The 16,346-nt window shown below is 37.0% G+C and overlaps 1 pseudogene; it reads left to right on the top strand.

The window, feature by feature from the left end:
* The first annotated feature begins 12,862 nt into the window (after positions 1–12,862).
* LOC133761155 (nucleoporin p54-like) lies at positions 12,863–14,371 on the top strand (annotated as a pseudogene).
* The last annotated feature ends 1,975 nt before the right edge of the window (positions 14,372–16,346 follow it).

Below are 16,346 nucleotides of genomic sequence, written 5' to 3'. Positions count from 1 at the left end.
GAAGCCAGGAGCCAGGAGCTTCTTCTGCATCTCCCAAGAAACTGAGGGGGCCAAGCACTTGGGTCATCTTCTACTGCTTTCCCGGGCCTCAGCAAAGAGGTGGATTGGAAGTGGAGCAGCCGGGACTAGAATGGCACCTTTATGGGATGCCAGCACCACAGGTGGAGGGTTAACCTACTGAGCTACAATACCAGCCCCAGTATCATTAATAACTTAGGACTGATACAAAATATAAACATGACAAAAGGAAATAAATATAAACTACTAAAGCAATTTCAGACTTTAAAATCTTATTAACAAAATTTGGAATCACTATATAATTAAAAATTAAACCTGGCTGGTGCTGCAGCTCAATAGGCGGCACCTACACACCAGGTTCTAGTTCCAGTCAGGGCGCCAGATTCTGTCCCGGTTGCCTCTCTTCCAGTCCAGCTCTCTGCTGTCGCCCGGGAGTGCAGTGGAGGATGGCCCAAGTGCTTGGGTCCTGCACCTGCATGGGAGACCGGGAGAAGCACCTGGCTCCTGGCTTCAGATCAGCACAGTGCACTGGCTGCAGAGCACTGTCTGTAGCAGCCATTGGAGGGTGAAACAACAGTAAAGGAAGACCTTTCTCCCTGTCTCTCTCTCTCTCTCACTGTCCACTCTGCTTGTCAAAAAAAAAAAAAATTAAACCTGAGAAAATCTCCCTTGAATCACTCATTGATACATGTGGAAAATTAGAGGAAAATATTTTAAACATTGGAATTTGGGTGTGGAGCATAGCAATAAGATACTAGAAATCACAAAACGAAAAAATAAAACAAAAAAATGAAAATCATTGAATAAATACTTCAGTATATCTCATGGAATTGTGAAGTGTGGATTTCCAGTTTTAAAGCTCTCAGTGAAGTACCAGGAACAGTTATTAAAATCGAACTATCCCAATGGGTATCATCAACAATTTTCAGGATTTTAAGCTAAAAAACACTAAAGTACCAAATAAGAAAGGCTACTTGAGATGATTAGGGACCAAAAAGTTGTTTAGCTTGTAAAAAGTAGCAATAAAATCAATGAAATAATGGAGCAATGTTTGAAAAAATTAGAAGGTGGTTGTTAACCTAGAATTCTGTGTTCAGCCATATTACCATTTAGTTAGGATGGAAAACAGATACCGTCTTACATGTGGGATCTCACAAGTTTTACTTGAATGAATCCTTTCTCAATAAAGCTCTAACAAAATTAAGGTATAAACCCGAGGTCATAGGACCCAGAGTTTCAAGAGAGATGTCAAAAACTTCTCTGGAATAAAAGTTAAAGAAAACTCTTGAATGACAGTTGTGGAACAAAAATAAATTATATTCCTCTGAAGACAGTTTTAGATGATACTAAGTACTCCAAGAACCTGACATTCAGAAATACCTTTTATATTTCAATGAATTAAAGGGAGATTTAGATAACTGCATGAAGAGAGAGTATTTGTGATTGAATTTTGATTAAGTATATAAGAGGCTAACAAAATGAAAAACAAGTCAATTATTAATTTCAGGGAAAATCAGTTGCTCCAAAATGATAGGTAATTGGATGCTATACTAGAGCTGGAAAGACATTTATGGATTATTTTTGTAAACAATGAATGATATTTTATATAAAACAACAAAATACAATATAATGTAAAATAATAAAAAGAACAATGATGCCGCTATTTAAATCTATAGATTCTATATTCACATACTACATAGGTGTTTCTGAATGTGAGTGTGTGTAATGGATTGGAGTTGCGGTACAATATATCACATGGATAAAAGCTTATATTCTGTAGCAGGTGATTAAAATTTTTTTTATTTATTTTTTTTTATTTTTTTGACAGGTAGAGTGGATAGTGAGAGAGAGACAGAGAGAAAGGTCCTCCCTTTTTGCCGTTGTTTCACTCTCCAATGGGATTAAAATTTTTTAACAATTGATAGTTTTAACAATTAAGTCTTATGGACCTGTTCCTTAAATATATGGAAGTAAACTTTTCTTAAAAATATCAGGAATAGATAAAAGAGCAGGAAGTTATTGGTTCACAGACATCAAAACTAGATTGATATGGGGCTTTGGGGGCTGATTTTAAACTATGTGTGGGGGAAATACTACAGGGGGGTATATCTCCTTGCATTCACAGCTTTGAGTGATCTCCCCTGCGTGTGGCCAGGATATGAGGCAGGCTTACAACCAACAAAGCAAAGGTGATGGAATGTTAATGTTATTTTATATTAAATCTGTCTACATGGGAGGCATGCACTCTCCTTTGCAAAGGGAAAGATAATGATAGGAGAGCCCAGAGTCAAGAAGAACATCCCAGCAAGGCTAGTAAGATATGGCCATTAGTCCAAAAGTCCATGGGAAAGTAAATGTTGTCAATAATAAATGAGATCAGAAGAGGGTCATTCCTTGGTGAAGTCGTCAGAGGAGACCAGAACCTGAGAAAAATTTCACACCAGCCTTGTAAGACGCTGAAGCCGAACATCCAGGCAAGCTGCAACCTGACTCCTGATCCACAGAAAGCCTGGGTAATTAAGTGCCTTGTTTTAAGCCATCACTTTGTGAAAATAGTGTCACAAAGAGACAATAACCCAATTAATAAATGATGTCTTGGTGAATATTTTGAGTTATTGATCATATGCATGTGTTGCTTTGATGAGATTAAGAACTGAAATTAAGGAAAACGTAGATTCTTAGTGCAAAGAGCAATGTATACAATTTCCTAGATAAATTTCTCTTTAGATATTTCATACCTCGGATTATATTTTGGTCCAAGGAATCAGGAATCATACCGGGAAACCCAATTAGAATGGGGATGCATTTCATATATTGGAATTATAGCCTTACATGCTACTAGTTGGCCATTTCTTCCTCCATCTTTTTAGTGTGGCAAGATATGTTTCCATTCCATTAAGATGTTTATATTTAAAATAAGCAAAGAAGGGTCTGGTGCTGCTGTGTAGCCTAGGGTGAAGCCACTGTTAGTGCTGCCAGCATCCCATGTGGGTTCTGGTTTGAGTCCTGGTGCTCCACTTCTGATCTAGCTATCTGCTATGCCCTGGGAGAGCAGTGGAAGATGGCCCAAATCCTTGGGCCCCTGCACCTAAGTGGGAGACCCAGAAGAAGCTCCTGGTTCCTGGTTTCAGATTTGCACAGCTCCTTCCATTGCAGCCATTTGAGAAGTGAAACAGCAGATGGAACACATCTTCTCTCTCTCTCTCTCTCTCTCTCTCTCTCTTTCTCTTAGTCTGTCTCCATTGCTCTGCCTTTCAATTCAGTTAATCAATCTTAACAATGCGGAAAAAAGTATAGATTTTTATTGTTTTATTGTGACTAAATGGAAAATATACTGGATGAGTTTCGGCCTAGTACTTGGCTAAAATCTCTATGATGTACTGTTATTATTTACCCTATTAGAAGCTAAGAGTTGTGAGCACTTTTCCTGCACTTAAAACTTCTATAAGTTTTACATATATTAGTTTATTTAACTTCACAACAACTCTATAAATAATTAGGACGTTTCTCTCCATTTTACATATGAAAACAAATGTTTAGACATTAAAGAAAGCTATTCATGGAAGGATAGAAGACAATGGTGGCCTGCGCCTGGGCTTAACAGGCTAATCCTCCACCTTGCAGCGCCGGCACACCGGGTTCTAGCCCCGGTTGGGGCGCCGGATTCTATCCCGGTTGCCCCTCTTCCAGGCCAGCTCTCTGCCATGGCCCAGGAAGGCAATGGAGGATGGCCCAAGTCCTTGGGCCCTGCACAGGCATGGGAGACCAGGAGAAGCAACTGGCTCCCGGTTTCGGATCAGCACGATGCACCGGCCGCAGCAGCCATTGGAGGGTGAACCAACGAACCAAAGGCAAAAAGGAAGACCTTTCTCTCTCTCTCTCTCACTATCCACTCTGCCTGTCAAAAAAAAAAAGATAATGGTAGAGTTAGGATTTGAAATTAACTTTCAAAATCTATCAAGACTCAATTTGTGGCTGAAAATATAATCTATAATGGAAAATTCTCCCATAGCTACTTAAGAAGACATGTATTTTCACAGCAGACTCATAGAATGGCAGACATCCTAAGCAGCATTCTGGCCTCAGAATCAGCCCTTAAGGCATTCGGATCTGGCTGAAAAGCCCATGAGAGTATTTCAGGCATGGAAAGCCAAGACACTCTGGCAAAAAACAAAAAATGACCTAAACGAAAGAGCTCTGTGAGTGACATCCAGCGGAAAGAACGGGCCATCAAAGAAGGAGGTACCTTTCTCTGAAGGGAGGAGGGAACTTCCACTTTGACTATGTCCTTGTCAAATTAGGATTAGAGTTGGCAAACTCAAGAGGCATGCATAGCCATGGCAGCTCATGACAAGAGCCTCCAGTGATTACTGACACCATAAACAAGAGTGTCAATTGTTAAGTCAACAACAGGAGTCACTGTGCACTTACTCCCCATGTAGGATCTCTGTCCTTAATGTGTTGTACAATGTGAATTAACAGTATAACTGGTACTCAAACAGTACTTTATACTCTGTGTTTCTGTGTGGGTGCAAACTGTTGAAATCTTTACTTAGTATATACTAAATTGATCTTCTGTATATAAAGATAATTCAAAATGAATTGATGTGAATGGAATGGGAGAGGGAGCGGGAGATGCGATGGTTGTGGGTGGGTGGGAGGTTATGGGGGGAAAAGCCACTGTAATCCAAAAGCTGTACTTTTGAAATTTTTGAAAGTTTAAAAAAAGAAGACATGTATTTTAAAGGCAGAGACAAACACACACACACACACAGAAAGAGAGAGAGAGAGAGAGAGAGAGAGAGAGAGAGAGAGAGAGAGATTATACACTGGTTCATTCTTCAAATGCCTACAATAACCAGAACCAGGCTGAAACCCAGAACCAGGAACTCCATCAGGGTCTCCTATGTGAGTTGCAGGGGCTCAGGCACTTGACCCATCCATCATTCACTGCCTCTGAGGACACATCAGCAGAAACCTGTATCAAAAGCAGGGTAACTGGAACTTGAACTCACAAATAGCAGCTTAACCTGTTATGTTGCAATGTCTGCCCCAACCTATAGCTTTTCTTAATCTCTCTTTTGTTTCTAGTTGATTTATTTTTTCAGAAAAACACTCAAATACCTTTCTCATTTTTTCTATGTATATTCTTTTTCTTTGTTGTTACTATGAAATTTTCAATTAAGATTTTAAAGTTATAAAAACTCTAACGTGAGTTTATACCAACTTATTTTTATTACTGCACTAAAGCTCTCCTCATTTACAATTCTACCTACCCTTTTCAAGTTTTGATATAACAGAATTACATTTTGTATATTTGTATCCAATAAACACAGTTAATAAATTTTAGTGCATTAGTCTCTTTATGTAGACAGAAAATTTAGTTATGAGTCTTTATTATAATAAACTAGCTTTTATGACTGCCCATATGTTTTTCTCTATTGATATATTTATTTATTCTTATGGCATTGAGTTTCCAGTATCCCTCTACTTCTACCTGCAGGGTTCCCTTTGGGGTTTCACACAATTGGTGGTGACATACTACCTCAAGTTTTTTTTTTTTAAGATTTATTAATTTATTAGAAAGGCCCAACTACAGAGAAGCAGAGGTAGAGAAAGAGAGAGCAGGGTCTTCCATCCACTGGTTCACTCCCCAAAAAGCCACAATGGCTGAGCTGAGCCAATCTGAAGCCAGGAGCCAGGAGCTTCTTCCTGGTCTCCCACGTGGGTGCAGGGGCCCAAGGACTTGGGCCATCTTCTACTGCATTCCCAGTCCATAGCAGAGAGCTGGATTGGAAGTGGAGCAGCTGGGATTTGAACCAGTACCCACATAAAATGCTGGCACTGCAGGTGCTGGCTTTCCCCATTATGACACAGTGCCATCCTCTCCCTCAGATTTTATTTATCTAACAATGTACTAATTTGTCCATCATTATTGAATAATAATTTTATACATACAAGATTGTAGACTGAAAGTTTTTCTTTTAGCGCTTGTTAACCTTAGTCTACTGTATTCTCATCTTCAAATAAGATATGTGTTGATGATCTTATTGTAATGTCACTGAACTGTTGCTATTTTCAAGATAATTTTTTGTCTTTCAACAACTTGATTACAATGTCGATATGAATTTATTTGTTTATTGTTATAAAGTTAAGTAAACTAATATCTGTAAAACTCATAGCAGTTTTGGGTGCAGGGAAATAGTTCACTACTCTTAGCTTTTAACAATATTAATAATAACAGTGAATCATAGAGATTTTATCCAAGTTGTAAGTTTAGTCTCACCCAGGATATTTTCCATTCAGTCACAATAAAGCAATAAAAATCTATGTTTTTTCTGCCATTTTTTTGATTGACTGATTAATTGATTTTAAAGGCAGAGCAATGGAGCCAGAATGAGAGACAGAAAGAGAGAGACGGAGAATCATTGACCTGCTCGTTCACCCCCCAAATGGTCCAAAGAGCCATGTTAGAATGTGTTGTGCTTTGCCAGTGTTGACACTCATGTCTTTCACTGGGAAATTTCTGTCCATTATTTCTTCAACACTCTCTCTGCTCCTCTCTCTTGTTCACTCCCTCAATACGTGTGTGGGTCTGCTTGGCAGAGTCCTCGGATCTCTAACCTTTCTTCATTCTCACTCCATCCCTCAAATTAACCATTTCAATCTTTTTGTCTTAAACGTATATGACATTTTCTTAAGCCTCTAAATCCCTCTAATATCCCTCTAAATCCTTCTAGCCATTTGGTTATGCGGCTAGTGTAATTTTGAACTATAGAATTATTTATGACTTCCTTTGGATTCTACCTTTATTTATATTTCTATACTATTCATGCATATTCATACATTGGATTCTTGACATTTTTCCTGTTTTCCTTGAGTTCTTTGAGCATTTTTAGGATCATTGTTTTATAGACTTTGTGTACTGTCTGCCATTGGTCTTATTCATGGGCAACTTCTTTTTTTATTTATTTATTTATTTGATAGGCAGAGTGGACAGTGAGGGAGAGACAGAGAGAAAGCTTCTTTTTATTTTTATTTTTGTTTGTCTTCTAAATGGCCCATATTTTTCCATTTCTTTGTATGTCTTGTGATTTTTTGGAAATTTGAATCAAATAATGTGGTGACTTATGAAATATAATCATTCCCTAGGGATTTCTTTTTTTTAATTTTAGTTTCTGATATTCGTAGTCTGTCTCCATGCCAAAGATGAACCTAAGGTGTGAATGTAATGCCTTAGGTTTTCTCTGATGCTGCATTTCTATATGCATGCATCGTTATTTTTTAATATTCCTTGTACAGTTATTCATTTTGCAAGTCATCATCCTTAATAATTGGCTCTAAAAAATAAAAGAAAATTAGTAAAATCAAGGAAGCAAAGGCATTAGCCCTTTAACTCCTCTGCACTTTAGCCACAGAGGAAGAGTTCACCATAGGGAAGGAAGAGAGCTGTATGTGGGCAAAAATTGCTCCCTGCCTCTTTGAACCTCTGTGATCAGAAGCAGAAATGACGAGAACAGAAACCCCACTATTTGAAAGACAAGATCTTTGTCACCATGTAACCTCTCCAGGAGCACATGCCTGGTTCCATGCCACCAGATGTGAGGGAGGGAATGATGACAACTGCTGTGCTAAGTTTGAGCAAAATTAATTTCAATTTAGTGGTAATCTTTACCTTGGAAAGTAAAAGCTCTTCACAGTCTTGAGTTCTGAAATAGTCACACCAGGTTAATTCTGCCTGTACAACTGTTAGCAAAGTGAGAAGAAAGATTTCTGGTATTTATTACTGTGTCATCTTCTTAGAATCATGCTGCTAAAAAGTTATTTTTAAAAAGTTATTTGGAGGACCTGGATTACAAAATATAGAGAAAATATTGCCTAGGATTAGAAAATTAGATTAAAAGCAGAAATGTGTAATATCAAAAACAACACAAATAATTTACTCTGAATTTAATCTCAGGATTATGTGTATTTTTCAAGGTTGATTACATCCAGCATAAGGCAGAATCCTATCAATTTAACATTTTGAATAACTAAGATCAGCCATATTTAAGGAATTATAGTCACAACAGCTTTTACAATGAAAAGTAAAGATATTAACATCATACTTTATATGAATTTTTAATATGAATCATTATATGAATGATCATATGAATCATATATGAATTTTATTTGCATCTGTATGTTTGTTATGTTTTGTCTGTGATATGCTTTGCTTTTGTTCCTAAATCAGTTAAGTTTAATATTTAGAGGATGAATATTTAATTTTAAAAGTCTGATAGATTAAATACAGTATAACAAATAAGCTTAATATGTTTGAATCAGTGATTAAATAATAAATCACTACAAGCATGATTCTTAAAATGTTTCATGCAGAAACACAAAATATTAATTCTACCATACCCAACCCTTTGAATAGGAGCCCCATTTGGTGTGGGTCGCAGCTTGTCCCTTTAATTTGGAAAGTAACTGCTTGATTTGTCATGTACCACAGGTAAGAAACAGGTGCAAGAACATCAGTTTGGTGTCTTCCCTCTCTCATACAGTCATCCCACAGAGGTCAATTAAATAACAGGATAGATGTGACATTTAGGTAAAAATAATCTCAGACTGTTTAAGATTCAACTAATTTTTCCTTTTTTCTTAAACTCTACTATAATTTTGTATTGACTGAAGAAAACTATTTGTTAAAAATAAAATTTGTCTTTCTGTCTATGGTATAATGCTAAATTATCAGTGTGTACTTTCTTTGACCTGCACATTAAATATATGCATATACTTCATTTTATTGGTGACTGATATATATTAAAATGGGATTTGTTAATTTATTCTAGCATGCACAATGATGATAAAGGTTACCTTAACAGCTAACAGCTTTCCAGCAATGTTTCCTGTTAAAATAGATCTGCCTTATTCACTGAGCTGTGAAACTCAGTAGGTGAAAACACCATATGCCCCTGAAAAGACCACTTTGGAAATCTCTGGAAAGCAGGCAGGTATTTTCGCTTTTGAAGTATTTGATTTCATTAAACAAAAGTGATAGTTAATTTAAAAATTAAATTTTGAAAATTATGGCCCCAGGCGAGCATTTAGTGTAATATTTAAGATGCCACTTGGGATGCCCACATTCCACATCAGAGTACCTGGATTTGAGTCACAACTCCACTCCCAATGCCAACTTTCTGTCACTGTGAACCCTTGGAGGTGGCAGCTGATGAACCAAGTACTTGGATCCCTGAAACCTACATGGAAAGCTTGGATGGAGTTATAGGCCTAGCATTGAGCCTGTACCCTCCCTGACTGTTGTGGGCACTTAGGAAGTGAACAAACAGATGGAAAGTCTCTATCTATCTGCTTTTCAAATAAGACAAATACATAAATATTTAAAAAATAAGAAAAAGATCATCTTGAGTGACATATTCTTAATTGGTCTATTTGTGTGATTTTCGTATATATACATATATTATTACTTTAAACACTGCCAGTGAATTTTATTGTGCTGACATTCTGAGTCAAAATTTCTAAAAGATATGAAGGATTGTATTTTGCATTTACACTGTCCCAAACAAGTAACAACCTTTGCATTCTTTTAAATGCTCGTATTTCACAGATTGCATTTATATGTTTGAGTTATATTGAAAAGTAACACAACTTGGCTGCCTTAAGCAACAGAAAATTGGCTGCTATAGCCAGAACTTTGAAATCAAGGTACTGGCAGTTTTCTTTTTAGGGTAGTAAGACAAGGATCCAGTTTAGGGCTTTCTGCTTGGCTTATCGAGAGCTATCTTCTCCCCATCTCTCTTTACACGTAAAATCTCTGTGTGTGTATACATGTCCCCAAACTCTTTCCCGTCTCATAAGGGCACTGGTCATTGGATTAAAGTCCACTGAATTGTGTCATTTTAACTTGGGAATCTCTATAAGAACTATCTTTTATAAATAAGGTCATATTATGAATTACCGAGATTTATTGCTTCAAAGAATGTACTTAAACATGGATGCATTTAATTCAATGAATAACAGTAGTAAACAAATTAAATTATTATGGAGTGCTTTAAAATAATTGTTGTCTTATTTCATCAAAATAGGCATAGTTATTTTCTTTCTTTAAGAATTCTGTTTTGACTGGATACTAGTCTTTCTATAGGGCTACAGGCTAAGCAAAAATATATTTAATTGCACTTGTCTATATCTTTAGATCTAGATAATTCTCTCTATTTTACTTTTGGGCCATCAATTCCAAGGGTGAAATTATAAATGTAAATGTTAACACACACACACACACACATACCCTGTATATATTACATGATCACATTTTTCACTTTACCACAAGAACATATTTTGACATATTTTGTTATTGGTTAATAACAAAAGTTAAAAAATTACCAATTTTGGAAAAATACTAGGAAGCATTTAAAAACAGTAATATATGTGAATCAGGGCAAATTAAGAAATATGTTAACTTTTAAGGAAATCATTCTTAGTATTTTAGAAGCATAAAACATTTAAATATTGCTATAGCTATTATTCATGCCAATGCTACATACTTGCAGATGCAAACGATTTATTGAAGAATTGCAAGTCTTTCTTTTAAAGATGAGGGTTAGAATGATTATCAACTAAAACTCAATGACAAATATTCCAGGTATAATATCAAAAATATAGATAATTCTGTACTAGAATGCAACTTACCCAGTTTTCATTTTCATACAAGCCATACTTGAAAACGTTTATATTCTTTTACAATTACAGTTGTTTGTTGTCATTGAATTTATAAAGATCTAATTTATTTGCTACTTTAAAAAATAATATAGTTGAACATAGTTAAAACATTTTCTGTAATTATTCTATCTACACTTTAGGATATCACAAATGGCTTACTTTTCTTTATTTTTTACTTATTATTCTCAATGTATCTTCCCAGATTTAGGCGCCTACATTTTCCAGAGCAGAAAGCCTTAGTGCACACTGCAAGATTAAGTCAGCTCCATGAGATTCTGGACCCCCAGATTTTCTCTATTGATCAGCTCACTTGGTTCTTGCTAATCCATATTAGTAAACAGAAAACTGACCAGCCAGCAGCAGGTCTTCCAGACGAATAGACACATGGCAACATCTCTATGTGAATTGTAGTACTCAGCGCCATTCCTCATCCTGGACAATTGCACATGGTGAGATCTTCAAAAAATTATCTTCCAAGACCTAAGACTCAAGAGAAGGATTTTAGTAAATGCCATTAGTAGAGTAAAATTCAGGTATAGAAATACATTTTTTAAAACAATTACATTGCTTTTCAATTTGAATAATTTACTTTGGCTTTGCTGGCTGAGTTGTGATATTCTAAAAATGAGCAGATATTGATAAAATGCCTTTTAAAACTTAGTATTTTATAACTTGTATCTTTTATATGTCTTATAATCAGATAATATTGGCAAGATTTTTACTTAGACCAGGAAAGTTCACTTTCAGAATGAACATGATTTTTCAAGCTAAGACAGTGAGAACAAAAAACTGAGAAGCCTGTGCAGGAAAGTGGAAACTCAAATTGTTCAGAAAACTTCTCTCAGTCTCTATAAACATTTGAGAACCATTTTCCATAAGTCAGAGATAATGACCACTATTTAATGCATCAATAAAACTACTGGGAAAGTAGTCCTTTCCTCTCATTGTCTGAAAGTCTTTGAATTTGGCTCTACAATACATTGCTATTGTATATTTAAAATTTTCTTTTATATTTCTGTCTTCCTCAAAGCATCTGTAGTTTTATACTGTGAAAATAATATCCTTAGTACCTCTGATTCAGAGTTTGATGTACATAAAATATTTTCAAAATAGGAGGCCGTGGTGTGTTGTGTTTAGGTGCCACTTGGAATACTGGTATCCTGTATCCGAGCAGCAGGTCGAGTCCCAGCTGCTCCTCTTCTGATACTGTGTCTGAGAAGGAAGGCCGTGATAGCCCAAGTGCTTGGCCATCTGCCACCCAGGTGTGAGACTAGGATGGAGTTCCTGGCTACTGGTTTTGGCCTGACCCAGACACTTGGCTGTTGTGGCCATTTGGGAATGCACCAGTGAACGGAAGGCCTCTCTCTTTGTCTTGCCCCTCTCTCTGTATTCTGCCTTTCAAATAAATTAGTAAATAAAGTCCTAATAAAAAATGGCAGCCAGAGCTGGCAATGTGGTACAGTGATGCCAGCATCCCCTAGGGGTGCTGGTTCCTGCCCTGGTGGTTCCACTTCTGATCCAGCTTCTTGCTAATGCATCTGGGAGTGCAGTGGAAGATTGCCCAAGTGTTTTGTGGGAGATCAAATGAAGCCCCTGGGGCCTGGCTTCAGCTTGGCCCAAAGCTAGCTGTTACAGGTATCTGAGGGCTTAAACAGTGGATGGAAGATCTCTCTCTCTCTCTCTCTCTCTCTCTAACTCTGACTTACAAATAAATAAATAGGTCTTTTCAACAAAACAGAAATGAGTGGAATCCATTTACTTCATGTATTATATGCCTGGAATGTCCCTAATTTTGGTATCGATATCATGAGAAATAATCCATACAATGTGAGGGAAAGCCAATATTCTTTTTTTTTTATTAACACTTGATTCTTTCTGAATTCTATATAATTACTTGGAGAAATTCACATGATGCAGAAAAAAGTAACTGCCTACCAAGGAAATGTAAATGTGCACCTTGTATTAAAAACAAATTTAGACTTCTCTTTTAAAATCTTGATAACAGGAGAAATAAGTAGAAGTCAAAGTTTTAGAATTACCAAGCATCAGCTAAGAGGCAACAATTAATATATAAACAAATGGACCGGGCACCGTAGGAGCCGTGCTTTGGGTGCTGGCTCCTGCGATATGGCTTTCAATTTTGGGGCTCCCTCGGGCACGTCGGGCTCCGCTGCAGCCACCGTGGCACCTACGGGTAGGTTTGGAGGATTTGGCACAACATCTACAACTGCAGGTTCTGCATTCAGTTTTTCTGCTCCAGCTAACACAGGCACCACAGGACTGTTTACTCAGAACAAAGGTTTTGGATTTGGTACTGGTTTTGGCACAACAACCGGAACTAGTTCTGGTTTAGGTACTGGCTTGGGAACTGGACTGGGATTTGGAGGATTTAATACGCAGCAGCAGCAGTCTACACTAGGTGGTCTCTTCAGTCAGCCTACACAAACTCCTACCCAATCCAACCAGCTGATAAATACTGCAAGTGCTCTTTCTGCTCCAACATTATTGGGAGATGAGACAGATGCTATTTTGGCAAAATGGAATCAACTGCAGGCCTTTTGGGGAGCAGGAAAAGGATATTTCAACAATAACATTCCTCCAGTGGAGTTCACACAAGAAAATCCCTTTTGCCGCTTTAAGGCAGTAGGTTATAGTTGTATGCCCAATAATAAAGATGAAGATGGCCTAGTCATTTTAGTTTTCATCAAAAAAGAAACAGATATTCGAAGTCAGCAACAGCAGTTGGTAGAATCATTGCATAAAGTTTTGGGAGAAAACCAGACCCTTACTGTAAATGTAGAGGGGATTAAAACATTGCCAGATGATCAGACAGAAGTTGTCATTTATGTTGTTGAACGTTCTCCAAATGGTACTTCAAGAAGAGTTCCAGCTACGACTCTCTATGCCCATTTTGAACAAGTCAGTATAAAAACACAATTGCAGCAACTGGGTGTAACCCTTTCTATGACTAGAACAGAACTCTCTCCTGCACAGATCAAACAGCTTTTACAGAATCCTCCTGCTGGTGTTGATCCTATTATCTGGGAGCAAGCCAAGGTGGATAACCCCAATAATTCCTGTACCAATGCTGGGTTTCAGAGAACTTCTTCGAAGATTGAAAGTTCAAGATCAGATGACTAGGCAGCACCAGACCAGATTAGATATCATATCTGAAGATATCAGTGAGCTACAAAAAAATCAGACTACAACAATGGCCAAGATTGCACAATATAAGAGGAAACTCATGGATCTTTCTCATCGAACATTGCAGGTCCTAATCAAACAGGAAATTCAGAGGAAGAGTGGTTATGCCATTCAGGCTGATGAAGAGCAGTTGCGAGTTCAGCTAGATACGATTCAGTGTGAACTAAATGCACCTACCCAGTTTAAGGGCCAACTTAATGAACTAATGTCCCAAGTCAGAATGCAGAATCATTTTGGAGCAGTGAAAACTGAAGAAAGATACTACATAGATGCAGATCTGCTAGGAGAAATCAAGCAACACTTGAAACAACACCAGGAAGGCCTTAGCCACTTGATTAGCATCATTAAAGATGATCTGGAAGACATCAAATTGGTCCCACATGGATTGAATGAAACCATCCACATCAGAGGTGGTGTTTTCAGTTGACGGTTTACAAACTTGTGTTAGAGGTTTGTCAGATGCATCCTCCCGCAGTATCAGGCCTTTCCTGACTTCCTGTATGGAAAGAAGAGAAGGAAACATCTTCTCTTGGCTTGTTTTTTTGAGAAGCTTACTGACAAATTACTGTAAATCAAATTGAAGTAACAGTCACCTCACAGTTCTTCAGAAATAACCTTTGAAAGGTTTATATCCAAAGCTGTATTTACTTTAAAAAGAAGTACATAATTATCAAAAGTATATGTACTATTGTACATTCTGACAAGTTTTTTAAACATAATCAGTATTTAATGATTATTCTCCATTGAGCCTGTACTCTGCTTTCTATAGCAAGTAAATATGAGATATTGACTTTGCACAGAACAAAACAAACTGAATAATCACTTGACTGTCAGGTATTTGTACTTCAGAGTATAAATGTACATCAGTTTTTATATTTGTGAATTCATCTGTGGGAGCAGTAAAGAAAATCCAGAAGTATTTAACAATTGCTATGGTCTTTTTTTGTTCTATAAAGATTTGAAAGTCTATTTTTATATTATTTTACTTATTTGAAATTTACAGAGAACAATTAAGCAATTAGAATATAATAATCACCGTTTCTGTAATCTTTTTGTTTTTAAGCCTTTTTATTTCCAAAAGCTAAAAACTTATAAATAAATTCTTAATTTATAATTACTTTAAAAAATATATAAACAAATGTAATGTTTGTAATCCAAAGAGAACTGAGTTAATGACTAAATTCTTGTTCAGACATACATATTTTAATCCTTAATAATACCACAGATTATTGACCAGGTGCTCAAGTAGAAAGAATTAGTAGAAAATGCTGGAATCAAATTGGTCATTAGCAATTAATAAAAGGAATCAAATTTTTACCATCGTTTGTCTAAAGGCACCCCAACTCTACCCAAACATATGAAGACACATAAAATGGGTGATATAGACTTAGATATAGGACAACTGTTTTAATAAAAGCAGATTTGTCAGAATGTGCTATTTAAATATAGTGTTGATCAGCTTCAAAATGTGAACATTAAAATCCATTAATAAATCCAAATCAATATGCAATGTCAAGTGTGTGCCAAGCACTGTTTTTGATAGCCTGTAATATACTATGTCCTTAATACTCAAATTCTGACCACAGGTCTCTCATTGCCAGTAAAGAATGTAGACAAGTAAACAGATGATTTCAATAAAGACACTGAAGTGTTAAGATAAATGTGGTTTTGGCCGGTGCCGTGGCTCAAATGGCTAATCCTCTGCCTGTGGCGTCAGCACCCCGGGTTCTAGTCCTGGTTGGGGTGCCAGAATCTGTCCTGGTTGTTCCTCTTCCAGTCCAGCTCTCTGCTGTGGCCCAGGAAGGCAGTGGAGAATGGTCCAAGTCCATGGGCCCTGCACCAGCATGGAAGGCCAGGAGGAAGTGCCTGGCTCCTGGCTTCGGACCCGGATTGGTGCAGTGTGGCAGCCGTGGCAACCATTTGGGGGGTGAACCAATGGAAAAGGAAGACCTTTCTCTCTGTCTGTCTGTCTGTCTCTCTCTCTCTCTCGCTCTCTCACTAACTCTGCCTGTCAAAAAATAATAAAATACGAAAATAAAAATAAGATAAATGTGATTTTAAGGAATCAAAACCAATCAATGGAGTGAGTAGTAAGAAAACATTCACAGTGGATTCTGAGGTCTAAGGGATAACAAGGTGTTCACTAGATGAGGGGAGGCGGATTACTGCAGAAAGAGTTAAAGTATATGAAAAAGGTATGAAAGTGAAGCAGAACATAATGCCTTTAGAACACTGTATGATTCCAAGTAAGGATGCCAAAGAGAATATGGGGGCCTAGACTGGGGTAAGTCTGGGAAAAAATATTCCAGATGATAGAGGTTATTGTTGGTTATGTTTAGTAGTTTGCACTGTATCTTTCAGGATATGAGAAGCTATTGAAAGATTTTTGTGATCTCACTTGT

Source organism: Lepus europaeus, chromosome 5, assembly GCF_033115175.1.
Source record: "Lepus europaeus isolate LE1 chromosome 5, mLepTim1.pri, whole genome shotgun sequence".
Taxonomy (NCBI): domain Eukaryota; kingdom Metazoa; phylum Chordata; class Mammalia; order Lagomorpha; family Leporidae; genus Lepus; species Lepus europaeus.
Note: the sequence above shows the minus strand (reverse complement) of the source record. Positions and strands in the feature narration are given on the sequence as shown.